General features: G+C 40.0%; 1 long non-coding RNA gene across 1 annotated transcript in view; it reads left to right on the top strand.

Moving 5' to 3' along the window:
- The window catches only part of LOC311250427, a 185,442-nt gene extending 174,981 nt beyond the window's left edge, over nt 1-10,461 (top strand). The window contains exons 6-7 of the long non-coding RNA XR_014621280.1: nt 8,677-8,744; nt 8,827-10,461. This is a non-coding gene — a long non-coding RNA (uncharacterized lncRNA). The remainder of the gene's footprint in view (nt 1-8,676; nt 8,745-8,826) is intronic.
- The last annotated feature ends 4,747 nt before the right edge of the window (nt 10,462-15,208 follow it).

Raw genomic sequence — 15,208 nt, 5'->3', positions numbered from 1 at the left:
TTTAGATTCAACTTTTACGTCATTGAAGAGATACTGAAACAACAAAATACAGTGTTCTTCAAATACAAAGAGATTTGATTACTAAACTTGTGTTTAGTCACCTAACCACAATATTTCTCAACACCGCCCTTTATTTTAAACACAGATGAAAACCAGAAGTATTTAATATAGTAGCTCATCCTAACTATTTTATTGTACACCTATGCCCCACCCCATGCAGCTGGTGCCCTTTTTATTTTTTCCACCTCTGATCCTCAGAAATCCTGAGTCCGCCACTGGCCATAAGGGATAGTTGTTTAATAATAACAATAAAGCTGTTAAGTCTTTTTGGATATATCCTTGCTTAAGTGCAGCAGTTAATACCCATTGAATATGGACTGAAAACCACAGTGTTATGTCACAGAAGGCTCGCAAAACAAACAAGAAAACACATTGAGGAGTGGGAAGTCTGTTCTCTATTGCTGGTTATCACTCTTGCCCGAACTCAACAAACTGTGAGTTCAAGCACATTTGAATATTTGGAACAAACAATCCGCTGAGTGAACCAAGCGATCCATCCTACTTTACAATTCTAATCTTTGTCAAAGTTTTTCATCAAGCCTTTTCAGCAGCAGATACTTTGACATGACTAATCACATTAATGATAGCTAGCACGCACAGTAGCAGCGTCCTGGGACCTTGAACACTTAAATGGAATGCAGCCGTTGTTAATTAATGCAATTAATTACACCACTGCTTTTCCTGCTTTGGCACAGTCACAGAAAAAGTCAAATGGAAGCTTATCCCAGCACTCCATATTGGCTGAGCGACCTGCACCTGAAGAGTAACCTCATATAAAGAAGACACAAGTATGTTTTGTTTTTTCTGTCTTGTTAATGTTTCAAACAGCTGGACCTGCACAAAAGTCAAAGCCATATTGTCTTTACATTTGTAGTATGACTGAAAACCGTCCGTACTCTGACTGTAGTCAGCTATAGGTCCTGTAATCTACAGTATATCCCAGCCTGAGGGATTGGTCCAGTGTGGGTTTGGTCGGCTTTTTGGCTGTAGCAATGAGACTGCTGAAAGACAGAAATTGAAACTTTTTTTCCTGTGTTTTCCCTCCGACTAGACTCTCAGATACTGCAGGATTGCGGTACAGAAAATGGAAAGAACAAATTGAAGCAGATAGGCAACGCTCCAGGTTTTTTCCTCGCACCATTTGTGATGACCATTTTTCAAACCGCTGACCAGTTTATGCAAATAGAGAACACAAAAAAAGTAGCAGGAGATGTGTGGTTCAGATAGCAGACCTCCGTAATAATGGGCTGGTAGCATGATGTATGAGCCAATTTAAATAACATAAACCCTCACTTCATCTGGAAACTTGACACGCACAGACACATGCATGTACACACATGCGTACACATAATATCCATGTATGTATGTGCACGCCACACATCTGCATTCCACGCGCCTGGTTCCCTCGAGCCGCTGGAGCCGAAGCTACAACAACTGGGCTACTTAAGTCTATTTGGCCAGTCCAGCTTAATCTACATCAGTGGAGCTGTAGGAGCCAAGAGATGTTGGCACACTATGAAAAAGACAGAGAGAGAAGTGAAGAAATTTCCCTCCTGCTAACCGTCCTGTCAACACACCCCATTCTACTATTCCTCTGTTTAACATGTACCGTCTTCATCTGCCCCACTGTGAAAAATGATGACTATATTCACATTCAAAGCTGCACTGATTCATTTTTTGGGGACATGGGGGAACCGGGAATAACCGAAAACACATTAGATATTGTCATATTTTAAAAAGCTGTTCTGTTGATTGCAATCTGTGGCCTATTTACACCTTCAGCAAACAATAGCCTTCATTTATGGGCATGTCTGACAATTTAAAACTAATATTATGACTAAAGTTCTGTTTTGGCTCTCAAGCTAGCTAGCTAGATGCTCCACTATTCTCACTAGCTAGTTGCTAACTTTGTCTGTCTACCATTTGGTGCTGGGCAGATAGCGAACAGTGGGTTTATCAGAGCTCTCTGCTGAAGCCAAATGCATGTTGCTTGAAAACTGCATTGATGAGAGCAGAGTTTGCAAGCCCAAGACCAAAACAATGACCAAAAGAGGCTGAAAAACTGGAAAGTTCAGTCATCATTTTCTGTGAGCAACCCCATTGACATTACACATAATCATTTGATCCATTGTTGATACAAAACAATTACTGCAGCTTTAAAGTCTTAATGAAACAATAAATGGCTTTATTACGCAGTCATCGTAGCCTACAATAAATGCATGCAATAACATTTTTTTTAAGATACTAGTGAAATGAAACTAGTTAACTGTCACATATTTCCTTCCTTTTTAGTATTATATGGTTGTAAGACTATATCTGCTTATTACTTGGGTATTTATCCATTCATTTTGATATAGTCAAATGTCAGAAAAACGTTTAACTTTTGTCTTTTTTGCTAACCTGACGCGCTGATGGTTGATCTACAAAATCATCAGGAAAGGAGCTGCAAGAAACAGTTTCGAAAGGTCAGCTGCTGTCTAAACACACGTGACAGGTGACTGGATGTACAATTCATCTATAACAGTCTATTACTTTAACCAATCAGAGTCGAAAGCACGTGTTCCCTGGAGCAAACCCTTAAGGGTCATTCATAGCTCTTCTTTCAATGAAATAAACTCTCTGGGTTCTGATATAACAGTTGCTTCTCTCGCCAGTCTTCACAAACCACGCCCGCAGCTGCTGTCTCCTGCTGCCAGCGTTTCCTCATAGGATGCTGATTGGCTCAACCACTGTGTGTTAGCTCTCTAGCGCATAGCTTGATGGATTTTAAAGATCACAATCAAGTGATCTACAAAACCCAGCTGCCTCGCAAGGTTACTTTTCTGCATAAGAATGTCCAACCAGTGCGCTGCATCTTAGATCTCTCCCTCCATTTCAAGTACATTTGCTTGTAAATTTTCCCACTTTACAATACATTTTGCAAACTCTATCAATTTTAACCTTCAAAGCTCATCACTGTGGTTTCACTGTCAGTTTGTTTGCTTCACTTTTTTTCCATAACATCGAGAAATCACTAACAAACTTCACTGGCACATTAGTCATTCATTTCTCTCCGGCCTCATGCGTAGAAGCTGTTGCTGTGGTGATTGGTTGAAATAAATGGTATAATTGATGTTGGACTCTGATGATCCAGCCAGGCTTTAACCACTCCATGCTGCCTTCAAGCGACTCCCTCGCTCCCTCCTTTTATCCTTCTGCCACCAATTTACTCACTGTTGGCCTCCATTCCTCCATCACTGGCACCAGGCTGGCTGGCACTGGATTTGTGCTGTTTGTCGTTGTCAACACCCTGGCTTTGTCTTTTGGGGAAAAAAATCTTCTGACAAACAGGAAGCATTGCATTTCCAGTTTGTGAAGAGAAGAGTTAACATGACTTACGCCTGCTGGAACTACAAAACTATGGTCCCATCTTCACCAAAGTGGATTCTTGCAGTGACAAAAAACAACAGCAATGAGAGCTTATCAACAAAACTGGAGACTAAATAAAAACCATAAAGAACTCCAGGACTACCACCTTAACAAGCATGTACTCACACGTTCATAACGCAGTCGCAGAGGCAGAAACACTTATGCAATCAAATATGAATGTATTCCTCCAAGGAAACGCTCTCACACACACAAACGCAGAGCATGCAGGTGGCCGCACATGATAACAAACAGCGTAATTAGGAACAGGTGGATGTTATGAGGTATTTTCTAATGCAAATATTGAGCAAATGAACACAGCACCGTAAGGAAACAAGTATGCTTCAGCGATCAGGAATATCATCTAGACCGCAACAATTTGCGAGATGAAGTAGCGTCTGGCTGACTTAATGACAGAAAGGTGAGGTCGCCACGCCAAGCACGGGGGAAATGGGATGTAGGGGCAGATAAAAAAAAAAAAAGAACTGGTCCTCATATAATACCACTGCCTCTGGAGCCGGAGCCAAGACTAAATGTTCTCTCTGTTTATTCAAATTAAAGCTGCGACCTGAATGAGATGAAAGATTGAAGTCAGATATTGAAAAAGCAAGAGTGCAAGAATTAAGAGCAGAAGGCCAAAAACTGTCAAAACACGAATGACAGTGAGATGTTATTCATTCATCTTCATGATAATATCATCACTTCACCTTGTAGTTAATGTACTATTTTCTGGAAGACGCTTTCACAGCATTTCTTTCACAAGATGATCAATATCACTCTTTTGGTTGTACCCTGAATATGGAGCTAGACCCAAGGGGTGATTAGCTTAGCTTAGCATAATGACTGAAAACAGTGAAAACAGCTAGCCCTGTTTCATTGAATGTTCTTTATCTTACATTTCTGTTTCAAATTAAATAAACATACAAGGTGTTAATAGTGAGTCTTAGAGACATTTTTAGGTAGCCATAGCTAGCTGTTTACTGCTAGTTTTGGTCATGCTGTTAAGCTAGGCTAATCACCCTGTGGGATTAGCTCAATTCAGGGCATAGATATGAAAGTGGTATCCATCTTGGCAAGAAAAGTGAATACTGCTGCTTCAAAGCAGGAGCAGCCAAACTTTTTCCCTTGGAAGGCCACAACTGAACCTTAACAGCAGGGTCCAGGCTAAAAGCAAACTCCTACTTTATTGCATTTTTAATATGCAAAATGTTAATAGGATCCCAACTGACTTCTGCCTGCCATTCTCAAATTGTGAAAATGAAAAATAAATTAGGCATCCTGCAGTTTTTAAAGAGCAGTAAGAATTTGCCACCTGTTGTATGCATAATAAGAACAAATAAGAGGCAGCATTTCACCAGAGTTAGCGCTAAATGTAGCTAACAGTAGCTACCATTAGCCAATTAGCTCAGGTTGCAATGGAGCTAGTGGTCCAGACTGAGCTTGGAGCACCGGGAAGTGTATGTGTTCACACTGCTAGCACGGAAGCTTTGGACCAGGACAGGACAGACCAGGGCTAGCTGGTTAGCATGCCAACTTCAATAGATATCTCTTTAATATGATACTTCACATTCTGTTGATAATTTTAGTAATTTTTTTGATGTTTTCAACTGCAATTCTTACATATTGCACCCCTTTTTTTTATCGAAACATCTGGTGGGCCGATTTGAATCTTATGGCCAACTTTGGCCCCCACAGGCCCCAATTTGGGCAGCCCTGCTTTAAACGATCAGTTCAGACAAATTGTGAAAGACATATTTTATTACTTGTCGTTAGTGGTATTGGCATTATTCTTTTAGTTTTGTTTTTTTCTTACTTTGTAATATTAATCAAAACCTGGATATATGTGGTCATATATTCTCAAGAGTGCTTGCACACAAACTGTGCACACAGTCATCTTTGGGCATTCTTCCATTATGAAAATGATACATTTAAAGGTAAGCCAACGCTTTCATTTATGGAAAGATGAAGCAGGAAGTCTTCTAGTCTCTACCTGACCAGCACATACACTCCTACTCTCATCAGCTCTATTGGAGCTGAGGAGGATATCCTCTAGTCATCCTAATGGCTCCAGTGAGTATTAATCTAATACTGCTGTCTCAAGTATGGTGATGGAGGCTTACAGAAACCTGGCTGCTTTATTTTAAATCTCAGTTTTCTGTCTCGCTCTGTCTTTTCTCTCTGTCTCAGTCTCTCTTTTCTGTCATTCCCTATCCATGTCTGTCATTTCTCTCATTAGTCCTTTAACGGTGTGTCTTTCTTTAAACAGTCTTATTTTCAGCTCACCTTACTGCTAAATGTACTTAAACTATATTTTGACATTTTTATGAAGCAGAGATTTCGGGGAAGGTTTTATGGATAGATTGGAAAATGTGAAGGATAAAAGGGCGGAGACAGAAATGACAGCTCTCACAGCACATTTGGTTTTTATATAATCAGTGCATCCACAGGGCTCCAACCTCAAGACTTGTTTGGAAAAATACAAAAATTTGTCCACATCCAGATAATCTGTGTCTGCCCATGTGGGTCACTAAATGATCCAGTGTGAGTTCCTGGTAGAGTCTACATGAAGAACCATCCTCAGGGCCTACACGCAGTGGCAGACTCAGGATGGTTGAGGGGCAGGTGCAAAAAAATGGTCACCATAGATGGCACTTCATCATGATTTATCTTCCAGAGGGGCATCCAAGGGAGCATTTTCGCAGCGTTTTTCCAAACATGAGGGCACCAGGGGCAGGAATCGTACTTCCGGTACACATCCTGTGACCGCCCTCTTTACATTGTTGGTCTTGTATTACTAGAGCATACAATCCCAAATTCTGGTTGAGTTAAATACTAAACGAGCCTGTCTTCACCAGAAAAAAGTCTCTATGAGTCGTCCGTGCAAACAGGCCATATTTGCGCTTATTGTCATTGTGAGTGACCTCTAGTGGCCGTAGACATTATAAGGGGAGCAAAGGAGGAAATCAGGTGACGCAGTATAAGAGTGCCAAAGCCCACACAAGGAGTAGGTTGGCGTACGGCCAAACAAACGCAGGACTTGTTCACGTCCAAACCAAAAGTCATCAGTGAGTTCTTTTAAATTACCTAAAGTACGGCAGATGCATAACAAATCTTTTTTTTATTAAACTACCATACTTATTTTTTACCCAAACCATGATCTTTTGCTGAACCTAACCGAGTAGGTTTGTGCCTAAACCTAACCAAGCTGTTAGAAATTGCAACGTTACCATGTGACAACAGAGAGTCGCTAGTTTTTGTGTCAGTGTGGCAGAGTCATATACTGTATGTCATCACTTGCTATTCAGTCGTTCGTCATGAGGACACGTTGTATTAAACATAAGTTTTAATAACTTACTGAATTGAGATTTTGGAATCAATCATATGCTGACATATTTTTACCTGACACAGGATGTTAAAACCGGTGACACAGTGGTGTCTATGAGAAATGTCCTAAGCTGAGCAGGGCTCAGATACGACAGCAGTGTGCCCCAGTTTTCTTTGGTATGTGTTTGTGTCTATAAATAGAGATTGATCAATCGGGTTTATAATAAAAGCAGAGAAACATTCCGCTAAATACACTCGTAATAATGTGCCTAAGGCTGTTCCTCTGAAGCAGCTGTCACTGGCTTCAATACAGATGGTGCAAAAAGGTCAGAACAATGATCTCTTACACAGAACTGGCTTTTCTGGTTTGGACAGTTACATCACAAGCTTTAAACATATGATGATCATCATAATGACCTGTTGGTCCTGGACATCCTTAGAAAAGACAAACTTTTCTTGATGATCTCCTTCCACAAATGTATCGGTTTGGCTCTTTTGTAACTGTACTCACAACGGTACCCTCCCTGTACCTTCTCCGTAACTAGAAAAATAATCAAAATGAGCGGAACAATTTCTTGTTTGAGCAATATTAATTGAACCAAGTGCCCATGTGGCCTAGATTATGTACAGAAGACTCATTGATTGCTAAATAACAAGTGAAGCTTTATCCATAATCAGAAGCAGAATCAGTACTCAGTGGTTAATTACAGTAAAAGCTGAGAAGTTCCAGTCTAGATGAAAACACAGATTGATTTTTAATAGCTTTAGTCAAATTAATCAATTGAGCAACAGTTATCAGTGTTTTATTAACAAGGAAATGTAAGCAAACACAGAATCTCATTATACATATATGGTTTGTCATCACACATTTTAGTTTCACTTTTTCATTTCTGTTTCACTCATTTTGTTTTCAGTTGAGTTTTGTGATCATTCATTTCTTGGCGTATTTCAATTCTTTTATAAATTTAAAAATGTGTTCCATGTCTGATTGAACTCAATGTGGGAAAAGTAGAGAAGGAAAATATAATGATGATGGAGCATTTTGAATATTGGGTCAAAAATGCATTTGAGTGTACTTAATAACGCATCCTTGATTTAACAAATCAGTAGAGTGGCCTCTCTCATCTTATACTTGGCAGACTGATCTGACCACAGCAGTTTTACAGTGTACAGAGTATGTTAGCTAAACACTGTCCTCCTTTCATGCTATCTGTTGTAGCCATCCTTTGTACATTGCCATTTTAAAATTCTTTGGGCACATTGATTTCTTTTTTTGGGTATTGTTTCCCAGTGAACAAACCTGCTGCCAGATGAAACTATACTGACTTACTTCTTACTTTCTGTTCTATATCGAAAGTGGGTTTTATGGACTAACACTGGCATGTGTCACAATAGAGCTATGTGACTGAGGTGTTCTATGTCAGGAATGAGGTGTGGATGTTTGATGAGCAGAGAGCTTTGTGAAATTAAATGAAAGTGTTTTGTGAAAAGGCACGGACAACAGAAAGGAACAAGCATCTTGTGAGTATTTTAATTCAGTTTACAGGATTATTTTTGTGACCTGACCTCAGTTGATTTAAAACTTTCCAATAACTACATTTAGTTAATGAATACTTGCTGTTTAAATTGTGTTTGCCAGTGAATATTGTTGGTTGGTTGTTTGGTGGATTGTTTTTTTTGTTTGGCTGGTTTGTTGGTTGGTTGGTTGATTATTTGGTTGGTTGTTTGGTTGGTTGGTTGTTTATTTGTTTATTTGGTTGTTTGTTTGTTTGTTTGTTTGGTTGGTTGGTCGTTTATTTGTTTGTTTGGTTGGTTTGTTGGTTAGCATGTTTAAATAAAGTACTTACACCATGTCTATGGTCTGTTCTGTATTTTTGTATCTTTCAGTGTTTTATGGTTGCAGAGAAAAGAACGTCTGAAGCAGCAGTGCCAATAAGGCAACATAACTTTTCTGTGTAAGTTTCAAAGATTAAAAACTATACATGGTAGCTGTACCTATATGAAAGGCTAACTAACAAACATCCTTTCAAATTACAGGCAGGTGCTGCAGAGGCTCTGAACGTCAATCAATACAAAACCCAGTGGACTGAAACACTGGTCCCTGTCACCTGTAGGTCAAAGAGTTCAGCCATTTATAGACTTTGCTCTATAACATTTTTAGACAGACGCAATTGATCGCAGTCTTTCCTAAAATGGCTTCAACACTACCCCCTCATTTATCTGATCTACTACAGCGACTGCGTCAAACTGCAAGATTGTTTATTAGACGGCATGAACGTCAGGAGGAGAGAATGCAAGCAATCGCAAGGGAGCTAAGGAAGAGGTCTGAAAAAGTCAAAGAAGTGCAGGGAAGGGCAAATGCAACCCGAATGATTGGAACAACTTCAGCAGCACTGGGGATAGCCGGGGTAGCAGTTGCATCCTTCTTAACTAGTGAAAAAGCTGCATTTGTGGCACTGGCTGGATGTGCTGCAGCAATTGCCGGAGGTGGAAGCATTGTAAGAGCAAATCTACAAAAGGCAGAGGAAGAGAAAACAAGTATGGAAACTGTAGAACAGTTGGGAAAAGAATTTATGGCTATCGTCAGTCAGCTAAAGGATGACCTGGAAGGAATTACGGAGGTGTCCGAGGAGTTTAAGGAAAAATCGTCCTCGCTCATGACAAGAACTGAAAAACAGACAAACACAATTCTGTCAGAAACAAAACAACTTGAGAAGCTGCTTAACCAAACAGCTGCACTGGCAGAAAGGAGCAGGCAAGTTGTAGATGTGGCTCGATACATGGAGAGGGGAGTGGGGGAAATGCTAAGCGTCGTCACCCGAATCATTCCAAACCCAGAGGAGGACGCAGAGTTAAGAGAGTGCATCGCAGGTTCAGCCCAGAGGTGTGAGAAAACTCTTACTGCGTTTGCAAACATGAGGAAAATACTGAGGGACTTTGAAGGAATGCAACCAGAATAGGAAGATGTAGAAGAGGACTTCTGTATTGTAAGAAGGCTTCTCATTGTGTGTACATTCCCCCTGTGCTGATTGAAAATCTGTTTTTAAGAAACAGACAAATATTTTGACAAATATTTTAACAGGGAAGGAGAAGACTCCTGGTGTCCAGCAGTTAAACTTGTGAAATGAAAAATATTTGTATATTCATTTATTCTGTAAATCTGAATAAGGGAGATGGAGTGGGTGCTGTTTTAAGGATTTTAAAGTGGCAGTTATTACTAAACACAACCTTTTCATAACATACAGTATGATTTCATGTTTCATAATGTTTAGTTTGCTGACTGTAAAAGCTGTCATGGGTGTTCATGCATAAGTTAAAAACCTGTTCTGTCAGCTGATCATTCATACACATCATTACACACAGGGACATCACACCCACGGCACCCAATGTAACAGTGCTTACAACATTGTAGTGTTGTAGTGTACAACTTCTTATGTCTTGTCACACCATAATGGCTTCTTTCAGGCTGTCACATTTCCTACAGACTACAAGAAAACACTCCAGTTTGTCCAACATTATGTTGGAATAATTCCAGTTCAGCTATCGGACCAATTACAGCACTGAACAGCTTCATTAATAGTGGTAGCAACCTGAGAGTTGCCAACATTTATTCTGACCATTGGGTTGTGATTATAGTGTTCCTCAAGGAGGCATCCTGGGCCCTCTTCTTTTTGTCTGCCTTACACCTACCAATGTTATTATTTTTTCCTTTATTGTTATTGTTTTCTGTTGAACTTTGCTTTTAAACCTGATTTGTAAAGCATCTTTGCATCAAATGTGCATTAAAAATACATTATGACTACGATTATAAATATTCTGATTCTGTTGTATTCCATAATGAACCTGACAAAGACAGGGCGGTGTCATTGTAGGATTCTTGCCATAGTATTTCACTGCTTAGTCGTTCAGCCTGTACAAACTGTCCTTTTACTTTCACTTCAGATGGAGTTTTTTCCTGTAAGATGTTCATTTGAAGCCAAAGTTTATTTGCAAATTCAGTCAGTTATTGACAAAGAGATACACAGTGGCGACTGAGGATGTTTGAGGGGCAGGGGCTAAAAAATAAAAAGGGGGCACCAGCGCCCAGGAAGTCATGATATATTTATAGTGAAGCAAGGCCAATTTATCATGTTTTATCCACCATGGGGCATCCAAGAGGGCACTTTTCGCAGGGTTTATTTGCAGGCTCTTGTTTTACATTTAGCATACAACTACAAGTGTGGCAGCCTATTGATCTTCCAATCTAAACCTTGGCAAGAAAGCTAGAATATGATGAGATGACACAAGGCAGATGTCAACCACCTATCAATAGTCATAGTAGAATGTTAGCAACAACAGAGAAGGGACCGTTTTGAATGACTTCTACACCCTGCTTATTTATCATCAGAGGTACCAGAGATGCATTTTTAAAAAAAATTTTTAAATCATGTTACATTGTGGCTGACTCCGACACCCATGTCATATGTTTCCACTTTTGCTGTGATTGTATTCCTCTTCATTATTCATTCAAACCGAGCTGCAGCAGTGGCCAGCACTTGTAGCAAATGCCTTCCATGTGTGTCTAATTGCCTCAGCAGAGGTATTTAACACAAGGTGAAGTCATTAACACATAGACACACTGTCAGATGTGGAGCCAGGCGGCCCTGGGTAAAAGCGTAGACAACGGCACACTAGAGCTAACGCACCATCCGATCTGAGGGGCTCCTCGCCAACATGCTGCGCATCGATTCTCGGGCAAAAATACCTCAAGTTCAACATTTGCTAATATGTAATGTCATTCCAGAGAAGCTAGTCTGTAAAAGTCTTCACAGCTCAACACCTGGAGGTTAACGCTTGATTAAAGGTCCTATTTGTGAGGAAAGTTGATCTTCTGATCTCATTCGCAACTCGTCAAATACTTTGGGATTGTATCAGTATTTGACGAGTTGGAATATTTAATGGATTTGTATGACAAATATAAAACTATATAATAAATATGGATATATGGATACATGTACAGATGTGTGTAATATCACTTTGGGGTCTTTCTCAGGTAAAAAAAAACTTTTGTTTCATTCAAGACAAACATTGCCATTCATCTTCAACCCACAGAGACTACACTCATGAGGTTTTAAAACTAAGTACGACATGCAGTGTACATTAAACTCTATACTGAAGTGTGACCTTCCTTATCATCATCACTGAAAATGAGGATCCAGCCCTTCTTGTTTTCACCATGCCTAAGCCAACAGCTCCACCTGCTGTTCAACTGAGAATACTGCATCCTTCCAGCAACAGGTGAAAACAGAATTAGTGAGTTAATAAGAAGCAGAGGACATTCATACATTAAACTTGAGTCAGCTCAAGCACTGCCAAAGTAATGCTGAGATGTGGGAACAAAACACAGATGTGGTGTTCCATTTAGCTGCTCCAGTTTCAGGGTGTCACACTGTCGTGGCCTACTGGGACACTTGAATGAACTGAGCCATCGTTATGTTATTACTAACACCTGTGCTTTTGGGACCATTACATCTATCTGCTGACAATTAATGTCAGGATGAGGGAGAATCCTGAACTACACACTCTCTAGATAACGGTAACACACAAATTTAAAGTGCTGGATTTAAAATATGAGAATTGACTTTTATTAAGTGACTTAGTTAATATGATAAATAAGCTAAGATAGATAAACAAATATACAGTAAAACAAATTTTGCCTATTTTGGAACAATGGTAAGTTGTAACTTCTTCTGCTTAAATCCTAGTTACAGTATAAAATGAGTGTGTTTGAAGACTGCGAGACGCCAAAACATGGAACAATATTACATTTTTCAACCTGGAAAAGTGACGATGGTAGAAATGATTTCATCTTTCAGCTTTGCTCTTTTAGCCTAGCTTAGCATAAAGACTGGACGCAGAGGTAAAAATCAAGCTTGGCTAGTTACCTACCAGCACAATTAAAGATCACAAATCACTGTTACATTTACAAAAACATTCTCAGGTTGAGATTTTGTGGGTTGTTACATGCCGGACTCTTTCTTGGCCGGGAGCAGTGACATCCTGAAGTCTTGTCCTCTCCATAAGGTTGCCAGGCGAGCAGCTCCCAGCTATGGATATAGATGAAGACATGACCTAGTGTTAAAATAAATAAATAAAAAACACTCTTGTTGTATAGAGATTCAGAGGTGCTTGGTACTTAACGGTTGAATTTGAGTGGTATCAATCTTCTTTACTAGGAAAGCAAATAAGAAAAGTCCAAAAATGTCAAACCATTCCTTTAATTTGAAAATAACATGATACTGTATCTTTCTGTAAAAATCTCAATCTATCCAATCTATGGCTCGCAGCCCCACTGAATAGCTCACTGTCTGTAAATTCAGCCGTATGCACGGTCGACAGTCGTCTGTCCTCAGCTGTTAGTGAGGCTCTGCACTGATCCACGTCAGAGGGCTTCCCTTTAAGTCTATCTGTGATCAGCACACGGTCAGTGTAAACATTTGAGGACATCCCACACACACCAGCTGTCTTGTATACATTCAGATGCCTCTCTGCCGATGTGTGAGTCATTCAGCTCTGCTGCTCTCTCCTCAGCATCATTTCCTGAGTGGAGCAGGGAAACTCAAAGGGAGACACTTCAGGCAGATAGGGAAACATCCTAACTAATAGATATCATGGGACGTCCTCAGTTGATAACTTACACTGAGCCTTTTTTATTTATTTTTTTGTATTGAAGATTTTCAGAATTTTTTTTACATTTTTTTAATTTGCATGAATATCCAGAACAGAAATCTGGGCACTGGATGAGCCAGGTTCCACAGTCCTGTTTCATTCTGTTGAAATATTAAAGTCAAATATTTTATTGAGGGAATTTCAGATATCTACAGTATAGTCTACTGTACTAACACTGACAACACACATATACAAATCCAGGAATAAAATGTGATATAAATCAGGGTGAGAATGATATGATATATATGACATATGACATGATATATCAGAGTATGAGAAAAAACTCATTTTGAGAAAACAGCCTTTAAAGATATGTAGGGAGAAATCCCACAGCCCACATTTAACCTCTATCGAAGATAGAAGATGTGTTATGGAAGCAAAATAGCCCAAAATCTCATAAACTGACCAGTGCAGGATAAAACAGTGTTCTCCCCTTGTAGTGCCTTACCTCCAGCACCAGCAAAGATACATACCACACACACTGGGTTATTCCCCTCCTGATGCAAACTCTGAAGTTTGTCATCAGCATCTGAGTAATCACATGTAACCCTTCCTCTAACTTGTCTTCCCTGATAACAAAGCTGAAGTGTGACTTCCAACAATAAAAACAGGACAACATACAGAATGAAATGCACTTCTGTTTTAAACAAACGCAGTCCTCATGTGATCTGCCGGTATCTTGTTGTTGACAGTGTTTACGGCCATAATGTGTCCTGCTGTTTATCTGACAGCGTGGCTACAGGCTGATACAAGAGAGATCAGAAACGGGCCCATTCAGCTGCGGGGGCCCTAAAACGTGAGTAATGGGCCCCTAAATGAGGGGATCATCATTCCTGTGTGATCGCCTTGAATTTGACTCACAATAGGGGGAAGAGCGGGCCATTGATCAGCGCGACGATCTTGAGAATTTGATCCCTTTTGTTGGAGCTGATTGATTGGAGATCATCTCTGGATTCATCGCCAAGAAAGGAATAAACATGTCGTGCTGACTTTGGTGTTAACTCTGAGTCACTGTGCAAACTAACAGAGGAGGAGGAGGAGGAGGAAGGGGGAGGGCACGATGGTGGTAAATGTGCGCATTAACAAGCAGCTTTTGAAAACGCGCTTCATTTGCGTCACGGCTCGGCTCTTCGTTTGCTCTCTCGCCACTGGCCTCATGCTGATAACATACAACCGGGCCCAGAAACATCATAACTGTATTTGGAGGTCAGCTTGACTATTATGAAACGACTCTAATCATGCAGCGTGATAAAAGGCGTCATGCGTCATATCCATATTAAGGTTAAATCCGTCATATTTAGCGTCTGATTATTGAATCCAAACATTCATTAACGCCACGTATCTGCATTTTATTGCGTATCCATCAATTCAATGATGCAGACAGCGTCCATATTCTGTATTTATAGTGTTTTTATGAGGTCAAACGGGTATTTTCACACACTGTTTTACAGGCTGGTAGTTTCTATGGTGACTCCTATCATTTATCACCATTTTAAATGATCTTTAAACAGCCTGCATCAAAGAAACCCCTCCATTTCTCTACAAACGTGTCTCTGCGCCCCGATAAAACCTGACCTCCCTGACCTACTGTAAGCTGCACACACAAATTAAAGGAAATTAGTCATTTATTTACTTTCTTGTAGCTGACTCTCGGGATCATTTTCGCCTTCCCTTTGTTTTTTCCTCCCCACCATCATCAATCACGGCCCAA

This window comes from Pagrus pagrus (assembly GCF_965226575.1).
Source record: "Pagrus pagrus genome assembly, chromosome: 21".
NCBI classification, from domain to species: Eukaryota; Metazoa; Chordata; class Actinopteri; order Spariformes; family Sparidae; genus Pagrus; species Pagrus pagrus.
Note: the sequence above shows the minus strand (reverse complement) of the source record. Positions and strands in the feature narration are given on the sequence as shown.